The sequence below is a fragment of the Coregonus clupeaformis genome, chromosome 17 (genome assembly GCF_020615455.1).
Source record: "Coregonus clupeaformis isolate EN_2021a chromosome 17, ASM2061545v1, whole genome shotgun sequence".
Classification (NCBI taxonomy): Eukaryota; Metazoa; Chordata; class Actinopteri; order Salmoniformes; family Salmonidae; genus Coregonus; species Coregonus clupeaformis.
Window position 1 is genome coordinate 65,708,923 of NC_059208.1, and position 23,380 is coordinate 65,732,302.

General features: G+C 47.5%; 1 protein-coding gene across 1 annotated transcript in view; it reads right to left on the bottom strand.

Moving 5' to 3' along the window:
* Positions 1 to 23,380, bottom strand: part of gabbr1b (gamma-aminobutyric acid (GABA) B receptor, 1b) — a 261,260-nt gene that overhangs the window by 213,018 nt on the left and 24,862 nt on the right. The gene's annotated exons all lie outside the window — the stretch shown is intronic.

Below are 23,380 nucleotides of genomic sequence, written 5' to 3' on the forward strand. Positions count from 1 at the left end.
CTACACTACCACACTACTACACTACCACACTACTACACTACCACACTACTACACTACTACACTACCACACTACCACACTACCACACTACCACACTACTACACTACCACACTACCACACTACTACACTACCACACTACTACACTACTACACTACCACACTACCACACTACCACACTACCACACTACTACACTACCACACTACCACACTACCACACTACTACACTACCACACTACTACACTACCACACTACTACACTACTACACTACCACACTACTACACTACCACACTACTACACTACTACACTACCACATTACCACACTACCACACTACTACACTACCACACTACTACACTATCACACTACCACACTACTACACTACTACACTATCACAATACTACAATACCACACTACCACACTACTACACTACTACACTACTACACTATCACACTACCACACTACTACACTACTACACTATCACACTACTACACCTCACTACCACACTACCACACTACCACACTACCAATCAATCAATTTTATTTTATATAGCCCTTCTTACATCAGCTAATATCTCGAAGTGCTGTACAGAAACCCAGCCTAAAACCCCAAACAGCTAGTAATGCAGGTGTAGAAGCACGGTGGCTAGGAAAAACTCCCTAGAAAGGCGAAAGCCTAGGAAGAAACCTAGAGAGGAACCAGGCTATGAGGGGTGGCCAGTCCTCTTCTGGCTGTGCCGGGTGGAGATTATAACAGAACCATGCCAAGATGTTCAAAAATGTTCATAAGTGACAAGCATGGTCAAATAATAATCAGGAATAAATCTCAGTTGGCTTTTCATAGCCGATCATTAAGAGTTGAAAACAGCAGGTCTGGGACAGGTAGGGGTTCCATAACCGCAGGCAGAACAGTTGAAACTGGAATAGCAGCAAGGCCAGGCGGACTGGGGACAGCAAGGAGTCACCACGGCCGGTAGTCCCGACGTATGGTCCTAGGGCTCAGGTCTCTCAGTTGGCTTTTCATAGCCGATCATTAAAGAGTTGAAAACAGCAGGTCTGGGACAGGTAGGGGTTTCGTGAGCCGCAGGCAGAACAGTTGAAACTGGAATAGCAGCAAGGCCAGGCGGACTGGGGACAGCAAGGTGTCATCATGCCCGGTAGTCCTGACGTATGGTCCTAGGGCTCAGGTTCTCAGAGAGAAAGAGAGAACGAGAGAATTAGAGAGAGCATACTTAAATTCACACAGGACACTGGATAAGACAGGAGAAGTACTCCAGGTATAACCAACTAACCCCAGCCCCCCGACACATAAACTACTGCAGCATAAATACTGGAGGCTGAGACAGGAGCGGTCCGAGACACTGTGGCCCCATCCGAAGAAACCACGGGACAGGGCCAAACAGGAAGGATATAACCCACCCACTCCGCCAAAGCACAGCCCCCGCACCACTAGAGGGATATCCCCAACCACCAACTTATAATCCTGAGACAAGGCCGAGTATAGCCCACAGAGGTCTCCACCACAGCACAAACCAAGGGGGGGCGCCAACCCAGACAGGAAGATCACGTCAGTAACTCAACCCACTCAAGTGACGCACCCTCCCAGGGACGGCATGAAAGAGCACCAGCAAGCCAGTGACTCAGCCCCTGCAACAGGGTTAGAGGCAGAGAAACCCCAGTGGAGAGGGGAACCGCCCGGCAGAGACAGCAAGGGCTGTTCGTTGCTCCAGCCTTTCCGTTCACCTTCACACTCCTGGGCCAGACTACACTCAATCATATGACCTACTGAAGAGATAAGTCTTCAGTAAAGACTTAAAGGTTGAGACCGAGTGCGTCTTCTCACATGGGTAGGCAGACTGTTCCATAAAAATGGAGATCTATAGGAGAAAGCCCTGCCTCCCGCTGTTTGCTTAGAAACTAGGGACAATTAGGAGGCCAGCGTCTTGTGACCGTAGCGCACGTATTGGTATGTACGGCAGGACCAACTCGGAAAGATAGGTAGGAGCAAGCCCATGTAACGCTTTATAGGTTAACAGTAAAACCTTGAAATCAGCCCTTGCCTTAACAGGAAGCCAGTGTAGGGAAGCTAGCACTGGAGTAATATGATCAAATTTCTTGGTTCTAGTCAGGATTCTAGCAGCCGGATTTAGCACTAACTGAAGTTTATTTAGTGCTTTATCCGGTAGCCGGAAAATAGAGCATTGCAGTAGTCTAACCTAGAAGTAACAAATGCATGGATTAATTTTTCTGCATCATTTTTGGACAGAACATTTCTGATTTTTGCAATGTTACGTAGATGGAAAAAAGCTGTCCTTGAAACAGTCTTGATATGTTCACAAAAGAGAGATCAGGGTCAAGAGTAACACCGAGGTCCTTCACAGTTTTATTTGAGACGACTTTACAACCATCTAGATGAATTGTCAGATTTAACAGAAGATCTCTTTGTTTCTTGGGACCTAGAACAAGCATCTCTGTTTTGTCCGAGTTTAAAAAGTAAAAAGTTTTCAGCCATCCACTTCCTTATGTCTGAAACACAGGCTTCTAGCGAGGGCAATTTTGGGCTTCACCATGTTTCATTGAAATGTACAGCTGTGTGTCATCCGCATAGCAGTGAAAGTTAACATTATGTTTTCGAATAACATCCCCAAGAGGTAAAATATATAGTGAAAAACAATAGTGGTCCTAAAACGGAACCTTTGAGGAACACCGAAATGTACAGTTGATTTGTCGGAGGACAGACCATTCACAGAGACAAACTGATATCTTTCCGACAGGTAGGATCTAAACCAGGCCAGAACTTGTCCGTGTAGACCAATTTGGGTTTCAGTCTCTCCAAAAGAATGTGGTGATCGATGGTGTCAAAGGCAGCACTAAGGTCTAGTAGCACGAGGACAGATGCAGAGCCTCGGTCTGACGCCATTAAAAGGTCATTTACCACCTTCACAAGTGCAGTCTCAGTGCTATGATGGGGGTCTAAAACCAGACTGAAGCATTTCGTGATACATTGTTTGTCTTCAGAAAGGCAGTGAGTTGCTGCGCAACAGCTTTTTTCTAAAATTTTTGAGAGGAATGGAAGATCTGATATAGGCCGATAGTTTTTTATATTTTCCGGTCAAGGTTTGGCTTTTTCAAGAGAGGCTTTATCACTGCCACTTTTAGTGAGTTTGGTACACATCCGGTGGATAGAGAGCTGTTTATTATGTTCAACATAGGAGGGCCAAGCACAGGAAGCAGCTCCTTCAGCAGTTTAGTAGGAATAGGATCCAGTATGCAGCTTGAAGGTTTAGAGGCCATGATTATTTTCATCATTGTGTCAAGAGATATAGTACTAAAACACTTAAGTGTCTCTCCCGATCCCAGGCCCTCGCAGAGCTGTGCAGATCCAGGACAGCTAAGCCCTGGAGGAATACGCAGATTCAAAGAGGAGTCCGTAATTTGCTTTCTAATGGTCATGATCTTTTCCTCAAAGAAGTTCATGAATTTATCACTGCTGAAGTGAAAGCCATCCTCTCTTGGGGAATGCTGCTTTTTAGTTAGCTTTTGCAACAGTATCAAAAAGAAATTTTTGGATTGTTCTTATTTTCCTCAATTAAGTTGGAAAAGTAGGATGATCGGAGCAGCAGTGAGGGCTCTTCGGTACTGCACGGTACTGTCTTTCCAAGCTAGTCGGAAGACTTCCAGTTTGGTGTGGCGCCATTTCGCTCCAATTTCCTGGAAGCTTGCTTCAAAGCTCGGGTATTTTCTGTATACCAGGGAGCTAGTTTCTTATGACAAATGTTTTTCGTTTTTAGGGTGCAACTGATCTAGGGTATTGCGTAAGGTTAAATTGAGTTCCTCAGTTAAGTGGTTAACTGATTTTTGTCCTCTGACGCCCTTGGGTAGGCAGAAGGAGTCTGGAAGGGCATCAATGAATTTTTGTGTTGTTTGAGAATTTATAGCACGACTTTTGATGCTCCTTGGTTGGGGTCTGAGCAGATTATTTGTTGTGATTGCAAATGTAATAAAATGGTGGTCCGATAGTCCAGGATTTTTGTGGAAAAACATTAAGATCTACAACATTTATTCCATGGGACAAAACTAGGTCCAGAGTATGACTGTGGCAGTGAGTAGGTCCAGAGACATGTTGGACAAAACCCACTGAGTCGATAATGGCTCCGAAAGACTTTTGGAGTGGGTCTGTGGACTTCTCCATGTGAATATTAAAATCACCAAAAATTAGAATATGATCTGCTATGACTACAAGGTCTGATAGGAATTCAGGAAACTCAGAGAGGAACGCTGTATATGGCCCAGGAGGCCTGTAAACAGTAGCTATAAAAAGTGATTGAGTAGGCTGCATAGATTTCATGACTAGAAGCTCAAAAGATGAAAACGCCATACTACTACACTACTACACTACTACACTATCACACTACTACACTACTACACTACTACACTATCACACTACTACACTACACTACCACACTACCACACTACTACACTACCACACTACTACACTACTACACTATCACACTACTACAATACCACACTACCACATTACCACACTACTACACTACTACACTACTACACTACCACACTACTACACTATCACACTACCACACTACTACACTACTACACTATCACAATACTACAATACCACACTACCACACTACCACACTACTACACTACTACACTACTACACTATCACACTACCACACTACTACACTACTACACTATCACACTACTACACTACACTACCACACTACCACACTACCACACTACCACACTACTACACTACTACACTACTACACTATCACACTACTACACTACTACACTACTACACTATCACACTACTACACTACACTATCACACTACCACACTACTACACTACTACACTATCACAATACTACAATACCACACTACCACACTACCACACTACTACACTACCACACTACTACACTATCACACTACCACACTACTACACTACACTACCACACTACTACACTACCACACTACCACACTACTACACTACCACACTACTACACTACTACACTATCACACTACTACAATACCACACTACCACATTACCACACTACTACACTACTACACTACTACACTACCACACTACTACACTATCACACTACCACACTACTACACTACTACACTATCACAATACTACACTACCACACTACCACACTACTACACTACACTACCACACTACCACACTATCACACTATCACACTACTACACTACCACACTACTACACTACTACACTATCACACTACTACACTACACTACCACACTACCACACTACTACACTATCACACTACTACACTACACTACCACACTACCACACTATCACACTATCACACTACTACACTACCACACTACTACACTACTACACTATCACACTACTACAATACCACACTACCACACTACCACACTACTACACTACTACACTACCACACTACTACACTACCACACTACTACACTATCACACTTCTACACTATCACACTACTACACTACCACACTACTACACTACCACACTACTACACTACCACACTACCACACTACTACACTATCACACTACTACACTACACTACTACACTACCACACTACCACACTACCACACTACTACACTACCACACTACTACACTACCACACTACCACACTACTACACTACCACACTACTACACTACCACACTACTACACTACCACACTACTACACTACCACACTACCACACTACTACACTACTACACTATCACACTACTACACTACTACACTACTACACTACCACACTACCACACTACTACACTACTACACTATCACACTACTACACTACTACACTACCACACTACCACACTACCACACTACCACACTACTACACTACCACACTACTACACTACCACACTACCACACTACTACACTACCACACTACTACACTACCACACTACCACACTACCACACTACCACACTACTACACTACTACACTATCACACTACTACACTACTACACTACTACACTACCACACTACCACACTACCACACTACTACTCTACCACACTACTACACTATCACACTACTACACTACTACACTACTACACTACCACACTACAGCACTACTACACTACTACACTACTACTCTACCACACTACTACACTATCACACTACCACACTACCACACTACCACACTACCACACTACTACACTACTACACTATCACACTACTACACTACTACACTACTACACTACCACACTACTACTCTACCACACTACTACACTATCACACTACTACACTACTACACTACCACACTACAGCACTACTACACTACTACACTAATACTCTACCACACTACTACACTACTACACTACTACACTACCACACTACCACACTACCACACTACTACTCTACCACACTACTACACTATCACACTACTACACTACTATACTACTACACTACCACACTACAGCACTACTACACTACTACACTACTACTCTACCACACTACTACACTATCACACTACTACACTACCACACTACCACACTACTACACTATCACACTACTACACTACTACACTATCACACTACTACACTACTACACTACTACACTACTACACTACTACACTACCACACTACTACACTATCACACTACTACACTACTACACTATCACACTACTACACTACTACACTACTACACTACTACACTACTACACTACCACACTACTACACTACTACACTACTACTCTACCACACTACTACACTATCACACTACTACACTACCACACTACTACACTACTACACTACCACACTACTACACTATCACACTACTACACTACTACACTACCACACTACTACACTACTACACTACTACACTATCACACTACTACACTACACTACACTACTACACTACCACACTACCACACTACTACACTACCACACTACTACACTACTACACTATCACACTACTACACTACACTACCACACTACTACACTACTACACTATCACACTACTACACTACACTACTACACTACCACACTATCACACTACTACACTACACTACTACACTACCACACTACCACACTACTACACTACCACACTACCACACTACTACACTACTACACTATCACACTACCACACTACCACACTACCACACTATCACACTACTACACTACTACACTACTACACTACTACACTACCACACTACTACACTACTACACTACCACACTACCACACTACTATACTACCACACTACTACACTACTACACTACTACACTACCACACTACTACACTACCACACTATCACACTACTACACTACCACACTATCACACTACCACACTACACTACCACACTACTACACTACCACACTACTACACTACTACACTACTACACTACTACACTACCACACTACTACACTACTACACTACTACTCTACCACACTACTACTCTACCACACTACTACGCTACCACACTACTACTCTACCACACTACTACACAACCACACTATCACACTACTACACTACACTACTACACTACTACACTACCACACTACCACACTACCACACTACTACACTACCACACTACCACACTACTACACTACTACACTATCACACTACCACACTACCACACTACCACACTACTACACTATCACACTACTACACTACTACACTACTACACTACCACACTACCACACTACTACACTACCACACTACCACACTACTACACTACTACACATCACACTACCACACTACCACACTACCACACACTATACTACCACACTACACTACTACACTACTACACTACCACACTACTACACTACCACACTATCACACTACTACACTACCACACTATCACACTACCACACTACACTACCACACTACTACACTACCACACTACTACACTACTACACTACTACACTACCACACTACTACACTACTACTCTACCACACTACTACTCTACCACACTACCACACTACCACACTACTACACTCCCACACTACTACACTACTACTCTACCACACTACTACACTACCACACTACTACACTACTACACTACTACTCTACCACACTACCACACTACTACTCTACCACACTACCACACTACTACACTACCACACTACTACACTACCACACTACTACACTACTACACTACTACACTACTACACTACCACACTACTACACTACTACTCTACCACACTACTACTCTACCACACTACCACACTACTACTCTACCACACTACTACACTACCACACTACCACACTACTACACTACTACAATACCACACTACTACACTACCACACTACTACACTACCACACTACCACACTACCACACTACCACACTACACTACCACACTACTACACTACCACACTACTACACTACCACACTACCACACTACCACACTACTACACTACCACACTACCACACTACCACACTACCACACTACCACACTACCACACTACCACACTACCACACTACTACACTACCACACTACCACACTATCACACTACTACACTACCACACTACTACACTACCACACTACCACACTACCACACTACTACACTACCACACTATCACACTACCACACTACCACACTACTACAATACCACACTACTACACTACCACACTACTACACTACCACACTACCCTACTACCACACTACTACACTACCACACTACTACACTACTACACTACCACACTACTACACTACCACACTACTACACTATCACACTACTACACTACCACACTACTACACTACTACACTATCACACTACTACACTACCACACTACTACATTACCACACTACTACACTACCACACTACTACACTACCACACTACTACACTACCACACTACTACACTACCACACTACCACACTACCACACTACTACACTACCACACTACCACACTACTACACTACTACACTACTACACTACCACACTACCACACTACTACACTACCACACTACTACACTACCACACTACCACACTACTACACTACTACACTACCACACTACCACACTACCACACTACTACACTACTACACTACTACACTACCACACTACTACACTACCACACTACTACACTACCACACTACCACACTACCACACTACCACACTACCACACTACTACACTACTACACTACCACACTACCACACTACTACACTACTACACTACCACACTACCACACTACTACACTACCACACTACTACACTACCACACTACTACACAACCACACTACCACACTACTACACTACCACACTACCACACTACTACACTACTACACTACTACACTACCACACTACCACACTACTACACTATCACACTACTACACTACCACACTACCACACTACTACACTACCACACTACTACACTACCACACTACTACACAACCACACTACCACACTACTACACTACCACACTACCACACTACCACACTACCACACTACTACACTACCACACTACCACACTACTACACTACCACACTACCACACTACCACACTACTACACTACTACACTACCACACTACCACACTACTACACTACCACACTACTACACTACCACACTACCACACTACTACACTACCACACTACTACACTACCACACTACTACACAACCACACTACCACACTACTACACTACCACACTACCACACTACCACACTACTACACTACCACACTACCACACTACCACACTACTACACTACCACACTACCACACTACCACACTACTACACTACTACACTACCACACTACCACACTACCACACTACCACACTACCACACTACTACACTACCACACTACTACTCTACCACACTACCACACTACCACACTACTACTGTACCACACTACTACTCTACCACACTACCACACTACTACACTACTACACTACCACACTACTACACTACCACACTACTACACTACCACACTACCACACTACTACACTACTACACTACCACACTACCACACTACTACTGTACCACACTACTACTCTACCACACTACCACACTACTACACTACTACACTACCACACTACTACACTACCACACTACTACACTACCACACTACTACACTACCACACTACTACACTATCACACTACCACACTACCACACTACTACTGTACCACACTACCACACTACCACACTACCACACTACCACACTACTACACTACCACACTACTACACTACCACACTACCACACTACCACACTACCACACTACTACACTACCACACTACTACACTACCACACTACCACAATACTACACTACCACACTACCACACTACCACACTACTACACTACCACACTACTACACTACCACACTACTACACTACCACACTACTACACTACTACACTACCACACTACCACACTACCACACTACTACACTACCACACTACTACACTACCACACTACCACACTACCACACTACCACACTACTACACTACCACACTACCACACTACTACTCTACCACACTACTACACTACTACTGTACCACACTACCACACTACTACACTACCACACTACCACACTACCACACTACTACACTACCACACTACCACACTACTACACTACTACAATACCACACTACCACACTACCACACTACTACACTACTACACTACTACACTACTATTGTACCACACTACCACACTACCACACTACTACACTACTACACTATCACACTACTACACTACCACACTACTACATTACCACACTACTACACTACCACACTACTACACTACCACACTACTACACTACCACACTACTACACTACTACAATACCACACTACTACACTACCACACTAACACACTACTACACTACCACACTACCACACTACTACACTACTACACTACCACACTACCACACTACCACACTACCACACTACTACACTACTACACTACCACACTACCACACTACTACACTACTACACTACTACACTACCACACTACCACACTACCACACTACCACACTACCACACTACTACACTACCACACTACCACACTACCACACTACTACACTACCACACTACTACACTACCACACTACCACACTACCACACTACTACACTACCACACTAACACACTACTACACTACCACACTACCACACTACTACACTACTACACTACCACACTACCACACTACTACACTACCACACTACCACACTACCACACTACTACACTACCACACTACCACACTACTACACTACTACACTACCACACTACCACACTACTACACTACCACACTACCACACTACCACACTACCACACTACTACTCTACCACACTACTACACTACCACACTACCACACTACCACACTACTACACTACTACACTACCACACTACCACACTATCACACTACTACACTACTACACTACCACACTACCACACTACCACACTACTACACTACCACACTACTACACTACCACACTACCACACTACCACACTACCACACTACTACACTACTACACTACTACATTACACTAGACTACTACACTACTACACTACCACACTACCATACTACTACACTACTACTCTACCACACTACCACATTACCACACTACCACACTACTACTCTACCACACTACTACACTACCACACTACTACACTACCACACTACCACACTACTACACTACTACACTACCACACTACCACACTATCACACTACTACACTACTACACTACTACACTACCACACTACCACACTACCACACTACTACACTACCACACTACTACACTACCACACTACCACACTACCACACTACTACACTACTACACTACTACATTACACTAGACTACTACACTACTACACTACCACACTACCATACTACTACACTACTACTCTACCACACTACCACATTACCACACTACCACACTACTATTCTACCACACTACTACACTACCACACTACTACACTACCACACTACCACACTACTACACTACTACACTACTACACTACCACACTACTACACTACTACACTACTACATTACACTAGACTACTACACTACCACACTACTACACTACCACACTACCACACTACTACACTACTACACTACTACACTACTACACTACCACACTACTACACTACTACACTACTACATTACACTAGACTACTACACTACTACACTACCACACTACTACACTACTACACTACCACACTACCACACTACTACTCTACCACACTACTACACTACCACACTACTACACTACTACACTACTACACTACTACACTACTACACTACTACATTACACTAGACTACTACACTACCACACTACTACACTACCACACTACCACACTACTACACTACTAAACTACTACACTACCACACTACTACACTACTACACTACTACATTACACTAGACTACTACACTACTACACTACCACACTACTACTCTACCACACTACTACACTACCACACTACTACTCTACCACACTACTACTCTACCACACTACCACACTACCACACTACTACACTACCACACTACCACACTACCACACTACTACACTACCACACTACCACACTACCACACTACTACACTACCACACTACCACACTACTACACTACTACACTACTACACTACCACACTACTACACTACTACACTACCACACTACCACACTACTACACTACCACACTACTACACTACTACTCTACCACACTACTACTCTACCACACTACTACACTACTACACTACCACACTACCACACTACCACACTACTACACTACCACACTACTACACTACCACACTACCACACTACTACACTACTACACTACTACACTACCACACTACTACACTACTACACTACTACATTACACTAGACTACTACACTACTACACTACCACACTACCATACTACTACACTACTACTCTACCACACTACCACACTACCACACTACCACACTACCACACTACTACTCTACCACACTACTACACTACCACACTACTACACTACCACACTACCACACTACTACACTACTACACTACTACACTACCACACTACTACACTACTACATTACACTAGACTACTACACTACTACACTACCACACTACCACACTACTACTCTACCACACTACCACACTACCACACTACTACTCTACCACACTACTACACTACCACACTACTACTCTACCACACTACTACTCTACCACACTACCACACTACCACACTACCACACTACTACTCTACCACACTACCACATCACTACACTACCGCGGCCTCCCGAGTGGCGCAGCGGTCTAAGGCACTGCATTGACCTCACTACAGACTGCACAATTGGCCCAGCATCGTCCGGGTTAGGGGAGGGTTTGGCCGGCTGGGATTTCCTTGTCCCAACGCGCTCTAGCGACTCCTTGTGGCGGGCCGGGCGCCTGCAAGCTGACTTCAGTCGCCAGCTGGATGGTGTTTCCTCCTACACATTGGTGCGGCTGGCTTCCAGGTTAAGCGAGCAGTGTGTCAAGAAGCAGTGCGGCTTGGCAGGGTCGTGTTTCGGAGGATGCATGTCTCTCCACGATCGCCTCTCCCGAGTCCGTAGGGGAGTTGCAGCGATGGGACAAGACTGTAACTACCAATTGGATATCACGTAAAAGTACAACAAATATATATTACCACACTACTACAACACACTAGTGCTCATCGTAATGGGACAGAGAGGTAATGTATAGGGTGGAGGGAGGGAGGCATGAAAGAGAAGGTGGATATGGGGTGGAGGGAGGGAGGAATGAAAGAGAAGGTGGATATGGGGTGGAGGAATTAAAGAAGATGGATATAGGGTGGAGCGAGGTATGAAAGAGAAGGTGGATATAGGGTGGAGGGAGGGAGGCATGAAAGAGAAGGTGGATATGGGGTGGAGGAATTAAAGAAGATGGATATAGGGTGGAGCGAGGTATGAAAGAGAAGGTGGATATAGGGTGGAGGGAGGGAGGCATGAAAGAGAAGGTGGATATGGGGTGGAGGGAGGGAGGAATGAAAGAGAAGGTGGATATGGGGTGGAGGAATTAAAGAAGATGGATATAGGGTGGAGGGAGGTATGAAAGAGAAGGTGGATATAGGGTGGAGGGAGGGAGGCATGAAAGAGAAGGTGGATATGGGGTGGAGGAATTAAAGAAGATGGATATAGGGTGGAGCGAGGTATGAAAGAGAAGGTGGATATAGGGTGGAGGGAGGGAGGCATGAAAGAGAAGGTGGATATAGGCTGGAGGGAGAGAGGCATGAAGGAGAAGGTGGAGGGAGAGAGGAATGAAAGAGAAGGTGGATATAGGGTGGAGGGAGAGAGGAATGAAAGAGAAGGTGGATATGGGGTGGAGGGAGGGAGAAATGAAAAAGAAGGTGTATATAGGGTGGAGGGGGAGGCATGAAAGAGAAGGTGGATATAGGGGGAGGGGGGAGGCATGAAAGAGAAGGTGGATACAGGGTGGAGGGAGGGAGGCATGAAAGAGAAGGTGGATATAGGGTGGAGGGGGGAGGCATGAAAGAGAAGGTGGATACAGGGTGGAGGGAGGGAGGCATGAAAGAGAAGGTGGATATAGGGTGGAGGGGGGAGGCAAGAAAGAGAAGGTGGATACAGGGTGGAGGGAGGGAGGCATGAAAGAGAAGGTGGATATAGGGGTGGAGGGGGGAGGCATGAAAGAGAAGGTGGATACAGGGTGGAGGGAGGGAGGCATGAAAGAGAAGGTGGATATATGGTGGAGGGGGGGAGGCATGAAAGAGAAGGTGGATATAGGGTGGAGGGAGGGAGGCATGAAAGAGAAGGTGGATATAGGGTGGAGGGAGAGAGGAATGAAAGAGAAGGTGGATATAAGGAGGGAGGCATGAAAGAGAAGGTGGATACAGGGTGGAGGGAGGGAGGCATGAAAGAGAAGGTGGATATGGGGTGGAGGAATGAAAGAAGATGGATATAGGGTGGAGCGAGGAATGAAAATGAAGGTGGATATAGGGTGGAGGGAGGGAGGCATGAAAGAGAAGGTGGATATAGGGTGGAGGGAGGGAGGCATGAAAGAGAAGGTGGAGGGAGAGAGGAATGAAAGAGAAGGTGGATATAGGGTGGAGGGAGAGAGGGATGAAAGAGAAGGTGGATATAGGGTGGAGGGAGAGAGGCATGAAAGAGAAGGTGGAGGGAGAGAGGAATGAAAGAGAAGGTGGATATAGGGTGGAGGGAGGGAGGCATGAAAGAGAAGGTGGATATGGGGTGGAGGGAGAGAGGAATGAAAGAGAGGGTGGATATAGGGTGGAGGGAGGGAGGCATGAAAGAGAAGTTGGATAAAGGGTGGAGGGAGAGAGGAATGAAAGAGAAGGTGGAGGGAGGGAGGAATGAAAGAGAAGGGGGATATAGGGTGGAGGGAGAGAGGAATGAAAGAGAAGGTGGATATGGGGTGGAGGGAGAGAGGAATGAAAGAGAAGGTGGAGGGAGGGAGGAATGAAAGAGAAGGTGGATATAGGGTGGAGGGAGAGAGGAATGAAAGAGAAGGTGGATATGGGGTGGAGGGGAGGGAGGAATGAAAGAGAAGGTGGAGGGAGGGAGGAATGAAAGAGAAGGTGGATATAGGGTGGAGGGAGGGAGGAATGAAAGAGAAGGTGGATAAAGGGTGGAGGGAGAGAGGAATGAAAGAGAAGGTGGAGGGAGGGAGGAATGAAAAGAGAAGGTGGATATAGGGTGGAGGGAGAGAGGAATGAAAGAGAAGGTGGATATGGGGTGGAGGGAGGGAGGCATGAAAGAGAAGGTGGATATAGGGGGGGAGGGGGGAGGCATGAAAGAGAAGGTGGATATAGGGTGGAGGGAGGGAGGCATGAAAGAGAAGGTGGATATAGGGTGGAGGGGGGAGGCATGAAAGAGAAGGTGGATATAGGGTGGAGGGGGGAGGCATGAAAGAGAAGGTGGATACAGGGTGGAGGGAGGGAGGCATGAAAGAGAAGGTGGATATAGGGTGGAGGGGGGGAGGCATGAAAGAGAAGGTGGATACAGGGTGGAGGGAGGGGAGGCATGAAAGAGAAGGTGGATATAGGGTGGAGGGGGAGGCATGAAAGAGAAGGTGGATACAGGGTGGAGGGAGGGAGGCATGAAAGAGAAGGTGGATATAGGGTGGAGGGGGAGGCATGAAAGAGAAGGTGGATACAGGGTGGAGGGAGGGAGGCATGAAAGAGAAGGTGGATATAGGGTGGAGGGGGAGGCATGAAAGAGAAGGTGGATACAGGGTGGAGGGAGGGAGGCATGAAAGAGAAGGTGGATATAAGGAGGGGAGGCATGAAAGAGAAGGTGGATACAGGGTGGAGGGAGGGAGGCATGAAAGAGAAGGTGGATATGGGGTGGAGGGAGAGAGGAATGAAAGAGAAGGTGGATATGGGGTGGAGGGAGAGAGGAATGAAAGAGAAGGTGGATATGGGGTGGAGGGAATGAAAGAAGATGGATATAGGGTGGAGCGAGGAATGAAAATGAAGGTGGATATAGGGTGGAGGGAGGGAGGCATGAAAGAGAAGGTGGATATAGGGTGGAGGGAGGGAGGCATGAAAGATAAGGTGGATGGAGGGAGGAATGAAAGAGAAGGTGGATATAGGGTGGAGTGAGAGAGGGGTGAAAGAGAAGGTGGATATAGGGTGGAGGGAGAGAGGCATGAAAGAGAAGGTGGAGGGAGAGAGGAATGAAAGAGAAGGTGGATACAGGGTGGAGGGAGAGAGGCATGAAAGAGAAGGTGGAGGGAGAGAGGAATGAAAGAGAAGGTGGATATAGGGTGGAGGGAGGGAGGCATGAAAGAGAAGGTGGATAAAGGGTGGAGGGAGAGAGGAATGAAAGAGAAGGTGGATATAGGGTGGAGGGAGAGAGGCATGAAAGAGAAGGTGGAGGGAGAGAGGAATGAAAGAGAAGGTGGATATAGGGTGGAGGGAGAGAGGCATGAAAGAGAAGGTGGATAAAGGGTGGAGGGAGAGAGGAATGAAAGAGAAGGTGGATATAGGGTGGAGGGAGGGAGGCATGAAAGAGAAGGTAGATAAAGGGTGGAGGGAGAGAGGAATGAAAGAGAAGGTGGATATAGGGTGGAGGGGGGGAGGCATGAAAGAGAAGGTGGATACAGGGTGGAGGGAGGGAGGCATGAAAGAGAAGGTGGATATAGGGTGGAGGGGGGAGGCATGAAAGAGAAGGTGGATACAGGGTGGAGGGAGGGAGGCATGAAAGAGAAGGTGGATAAAAGATGGGAGGCATGAAAGAGAAGGTGGATACAGGGTGGAGGGAGGGAGGCATGAAAGAGAAGGTGGATATGGGGTGGAGGGAGAGAGGAATGAAAGAGAAGGTGGATATGGGGTGGAGGGAGAGAGGAATGAAAGAGAAGGTGGATATGGGGTGGAGGAATGAAAGAAGATGGATATAGGGTGGAGCGAGGAATGAAAATGAAGGTGGATATAGGGTGGAGGGAGAGAGGAATGAAAGAGAAGGTGGATATGGGGTGGAGGGAGGGAGAAATGAAAAAGAAGGTGTATATAGGGTGGAGGGGGGGAGGCATGAAAGAGAAGGTGGATATAGGGGGGAGGGGGGAGGCATGAAAGAGAAGGTGGATACAGGGTGGAGGGAGGGAGGCATGAAAGAGAAGGTGGATATAGGGTGGAGGGGGGAGGCATGAAAGAGAAGGTGGATACAGGGTGGAGGGAGGGAGGCATGAAAGAGAAGGTGGATATAGGGTGGAGGGGGGAGGCATGAAAGAGAAGGTGGATACAGGGTGGAGGGAGGGAGGCATGAAAGAGAAGGTGGATATAGGGGGGGGGGGGGGAGGCATGAAAGAGAAGGTGGATACAGGGTGGAGGGAGGGAGGCATGAAAGAGAAGGTGGATATATGGTGAGGGGGGAGGCATGAAAGAGAAGGTGGATATAGGGTGGAGGGAGGGAGGCATGAAAGAGAAGGTGGATATAGGGTGGAGGGAGAGAGGAATGAAAGAGAAGGTGGATATAAGGAGGGAGGCATGAAAGAGAAGGTGGATACAGGGTGGAGGGAGGGAGGCATGAAAGAGAAGGTGGATATGGGGTGGAGGGAGAGAGGAATGAAAGAGAAGGTGGATATGGGGTGGAGGAATGAAAGAAGATGGATATAGGGTGGAGCGAGGAATGAAAATGAAGGTGGATATAGGGTGGAGGGAGGGAGGCATGAAAGAGAAGGTGGATATAGGGTGGAGGGAGGGAGGCATGAAAGAGAAGGTGGAGGGAGAGAGGAATGAAAGAGAAGGTGGATATAGGGTGGAGGGAGAGAGGGATGAAAGAGAAGGTGGATATAGGGTGGAGGGAGAGAGGCATGAAAGAGAAGGTGGAGGGAGAGAGGAATGAAAGAGAAGGTGGATATAGGGTGGAGGGAGGGAGGCATGAAAGAGAAGGTGGATATGGGGTGGAGGGAGAGAGGAATGAAAGAGAAGGTGGATATAGGGTGGAGGGAGGGAGGCATGAAAGAGAAGTTGGATAAAGGGTGGAGGGAGAGAGGAATGAAAGAGAAGGTGGAGGGAGGGAGGAATGAAAGAGAAGGGGGATATAGGGTGGAGGGAGAGAGGAATGAAAGAGAAGGTGGATATGGGGTGGAGGGAGAGAGGAATGAAAGAGAAGGTGGAGGGAGGGAGGAATGAAAGAGAAGGTGGATATAGGGTGGAGGGAGAGAGGAATGAAAGAGAAGGTGGATATGGGGTGGAGGGAGGGAGGAATGAAAGAGAAGGTGGAGGGAGGGAGGAATGAAAGAGAAGGTGGATATAGGGTGGAGGGAGGGAGGCATGAAAGAGAAGGTGGATAAAGGGTGGAGGGAGAGAGGAATGAAAGAGAAGGTGGAGGGAGGGAGGAATGAAAGAGAAGGTGGATATAGGGTGGAGGGAGAGAGGAATGAAAGAGAAGGTGGATATGGGGTGGAGGGAGGGAGGCATGAAAGAGAAGGTGGATATAGGGTGGAGGGGGGGAGGCATGAAAGAGAAGGTGGATATAGGGGTGGAGGGAGGGAGGCATGAAAGAGAAGGTGGATATAGGGTGGAGGGGGGAGGCATGAAAGAGAAGGTGGATATAGGGTGGAGGGGGAGGCATGAAAGAGAAGGTGGATACATGGGTGGAGGGAGGGAGGCATGAAAGAGAAGGTGGATATAGGGTGGAGGGGGGAGGCATGAAAGAGAAGGTGGATACAGGGTGGAGGGAGGGAGGCATGAAAGAGAAGGTGGATATAGGGTGGAGGGGGAGGCATGAAAGAGAAGGTGGATACAGGGTGGAGGGAGGGAGGCATGAAAGAGAAGGTGGATATAGGGTGGAGGGGGGGAGGCATGAAAGAGAAGGTGGATACAGGGTGGAGGGAGGGAGGCATGAAAGAGAAGGTGGATATAGGGTGGGGGGGGGAGGCATGAAAGAGAAGGTGGATACAGGGTGGAGGGAGGGAGGCATGAAAGAGAAGGTGGATATAAGGAGGGAGGCATGAAAGAGAAGGTGGATACAGGGTGGAGGGAGGGAGGCATGAAAGAGAAGGTGGATATGGGGTGGAGGGAGAGAGGAATGAAAGAGAAGGTGGATATGGGGTGGAGGGAGAGAGGAATGAAAGAGAAGGTGGATATGGGGTGGAGGAATTAAAGAAGATGGATATAGGGTGGAGCGAGGAATGAAAATGAAGGTGGATATAGGGTGGAGGGAGGGAGGCATGAAAGAGAAGGTGGATATAGGGTGGAGGGAGGGAGGCATGAAAGATAAGGTGGATGGAGGGAGGAATGAAAGAGAAGGTGGATATAGGGTGGAGTGAGAGAGGGGTGAAAAGAGAAGGTGGATATAGGGTGGAGGGAGAGGCATGAAAGAGAAGGTGGAGGGAGAGAGGAATGAAAGAGAAGGTGGATACAGGGTGGAGGGAGAGAGGCATGAAAGAGAAGGTGGAGGGAGAGAGGAATGAAAGAGAAGGTGGATATAGGGTGGAGGGAGGGAGGCATGAAAGAGAAGGTGGATAAAGGGTGGAGGGAGAGAGGAATGAAAGAGAAGGTGGATATAGGGTGGAGGGAGAGAGGCATGAAAGAGAAGGTGGAGGGAGAGAGGAATGAAAGAGAAGGTGGATATAGGGTGGAGGGAGGGAGGCTGAAAAGAGAAGGTGGATAAAGGGTGGAGGGAGAGAGGAATGAAAGAGAAGGTGGATATAGGGTGGAGGGAGGGAGGCATGAAAGAGAAGGTAGATAAAGGGTGGAGGGAGAGAGGAATGAAAGAGAAGGTGGATATAGGGTGGAGGGGGGGAGGCATGAAAGAGAAGGTGGATACAGGGTGGAGGGAGGGAGGCATGAAAGAGAAGGTGGATATAGGGTGGAGGGGGGAGGCATGAAAGAGAAGGTGGATACAGGGTGGAGGGAGGGAGGCATGAAAGAGAAGGTGGATAAAAGGAGGGAGGCATGAAAGAGAAGGTGGATACAGGGTGGAGGGAGGGAGGCATGAAAGAGAAGGTGGATATGGGGTGGAGGGAGAGAGGAATGAAAGAGAAGGTGGATATGGGGTGGAGGGAGAGAGGAATGAAAGAGAAGGTGGATATGGGGTGGAGGAATGAAAGAAGATGGATATAGGGTGGAGCGAGGAATGAAAATGAAGGTGGATATAGGGTGGAGGAAGGGAGGCATGAAAGAGAAGGTGGATATAGGGTGGAGGGAGAGAGGAATGAAAGAGAAGGTGGATATGGGGTGGAGGGAGGGAGGAATGAAAGAGAAGGTGGAGGGAGGGAGGAATGAAAGAGAAGGTGGATATAGGGTGGAGGGAGGGAGGCATGAAAGAGAAGGTGGATAAAGGGTGGAGGGAGAGAGGAATGAAAAGAGAAGGTGGAGGGAGGGAGGAATGAAAGAGAAGGTGGATATAGGGTGGAGGGAGAGAGGAATGAGAGAGAAGGTGGATATGGGGTGGAGGGAGGGAGGCATGAAAGAGAAGGTGGATATAGGGTGGAGGGGGGAGGCATGAAAGAGAAGGTGGATATAGGGTGGAGGGAGGGAGGCATGAAAGAGAAGGTGGATATAGGGTGGGGGGGGAGGCATGAAAGAGAAGGTGGATATAGGGGTGGAGGGGGGAGGCATGAAAGAGAAGGTGGATACATGGTGGAGGGAGGGAGGCATGAAAGAGAAGGTGGATATAGGGGTGGAGGGGGGAGGCATGAAAGAGAAGGTGGATACAGGGTGGAGGGAGGGAGGCATGAAAGAGAAGGTGGATATAGGGGTGGAGGGGGGAGGCATGAAAGAGAAGGTGGATACAGGGTGGAGGGAGGGAGGCATGAAAGAGAAGGTGGATATAGGGTGGAGGGGGAGGCATGAAAGAGAAGGTGGATACAGGGGTGGAGGGAGGGAGGCATGAAAGAGAAGGTGGATATAGGGTGGAGGGGGGAGGCATGAAAGAGAAGGTGGATACAGGGTGGAGGGAGTGAGGCATGAAAGAGAAGGTGGATATAAGGAGGGAGGAATGAAAGAGAAGGTGGATACAGGGTGGAGGGAGGGAGGCATGAAAGAGAAGGTGGATATGGGGTGGAGGGAGAGAGGAATGAAAGAGAAGGTGGATATGGGGTGGAGGGAGAGAGGAATGAAAGAGAAGGTGGATATGGGGTGGAGGAATGAAAGAAGATGGATATAGGGTGGAGCGAGGAATGAAAATGAAGGTGGATATAGGGTGGAGGGAGGGAGGCATGAAAGAGAAGGTGGATATAGGGTGGAGGGAGGGAGGCATGAAAGAGAAGGTGGATGGAGGGAGGAATGAAAGAGAAGGTGGATATAGGGTGGAGGGAGAGAGGGATGAAAGAGAAGGTGGATATAGGGGTGGAGGGAGAGAGGCATGAAAGAGAAGGTGGAGGGAGAGAGGAATGAAAGAGAAGGTGGATACAGGGTGGAGGGAGAGAGGCATGAAAGAGAAGGTGGAGGGAGAGAGGAATGAAAGAGAAGGTGGATATAGGGTGGAGGGAGGGAGGCATGAAAGAGAAGGTGGAGGGAGAGAGGAATGAAAGAGAAGGTGGATATAGGGTGGAGGGAGGGAGGCATGAAAGAGAAGGTGGATAAAGGGTGGAGGGAGAGAGGAATGAAAGAGAAGGTGGATATAGGGTGGAGGGAGGGAGGCATGAAAGAGAAGGTAGATAAAGGGTGGAGGGAGAGAGGAATGAAAGAGAAGGTGGATATAGGGTGGAGGGAGGCATGAAAGAGAAGGTGGATACAGGGTGGAGGGAGGGAGGCATGAAAGAGAAGGTGGATATAGGGTGGAGGGGGGGAGGCATGAAAGAGAAGGTGGATACAGGGTGGAGGGAGGGAGGCATGAAAGAGAAGGTGGATATAAGGAGGGAGGCATGAAAGAGAAGGTGGATACAGGGTGGAGGGAGGGAGGCATGAAAGAGAAGGTGGATATGGGGTGGAGGGAGAGAGGAATGAAAGAGAAGGTGGATATGGGGTGGAGGGAGAGAGGAATGAAAGAGAAGGTGGATATGGGGTGGAGGAATGAAAGAAGATGGTTATAGGGTGGAGCGAGGAATGAAAATGAAGGTGGATATAGGGTGGAGGGAGGGAGGCATGAAAGAGAAGGTGGATATAGGGTGGAGGGAGGGAGGCATGAAAGAGAAGGTGGATGGAGGGAGGAATGAAAGAGAAGGTGGATATAGGGTGGAGGGAGAGAGGGATGAAAGAGAAGGTGGATATAGGGTGGAGGGAGAGAGGCATGAAAGAGAAGGTGGAGGGAGAGAGGAATGAAAGAGAAGGTGGATACAGGGTGGAGGGAGAGAGGCATGAAAGAGAAGGTGGAGGGAGAGAGGAATGAAAGAGAAGGTGGATATAGGGTGGAGGGAGGGAGGCATGAAAGAGAAGGTGGATAAAGGGTGGAGGGAGAGAGAAATGAAAGAGAAGGTGGATATAGGGTGGAGGGAGGGAGGCATGAAAGAGAAGGTGGATAAAGGGTGGAGGGAGAGAGGAATGAAAGAGAAGGTGGATATAGGGTGGAGGGAGAGAGGCATGAAAGAGAAGGTGGAGGGAGAGAGGAATGAAAGAGAAGGTGGATATAGGGTGGAGGGAGGGAGGCATGAAAGAGAAGGTGGATAAAGGGTGGAGGGAGAGAGGAATGAAAGAGAAGGTGGATATAGGGTGGAGGGAGGGAGGCATGAATGAGAAGGTGGATAAAGGGTGGAGGGAGAGAGGAATGAAAGAGAAGGTGGATATAGGGTGGAGGGGGGGAGGCATGAAAGAGAAGGTGGATACAGGGTGGAGGGAGGGAGGCATGAAAGAGAAGGTGGATATAGGGTGGAGGGGGGAGGCATGAAAGAGAAGGTGGATACAGGGTGGAGGGAGGGAGGCATGAAAGAGAAGGTGGATATGGGGTGGAGGGAGAGAGGAATGAAAGAGAAGGTGGATATGGGGTGGAGGAATGAAAGAGAAGGTGGATATAGGGTGGAGGGAGAGAGGGATGAAAGAGAAGGTGGATATAGGGTGGAGGGAGAGAGGCATGAAAGAGAAGG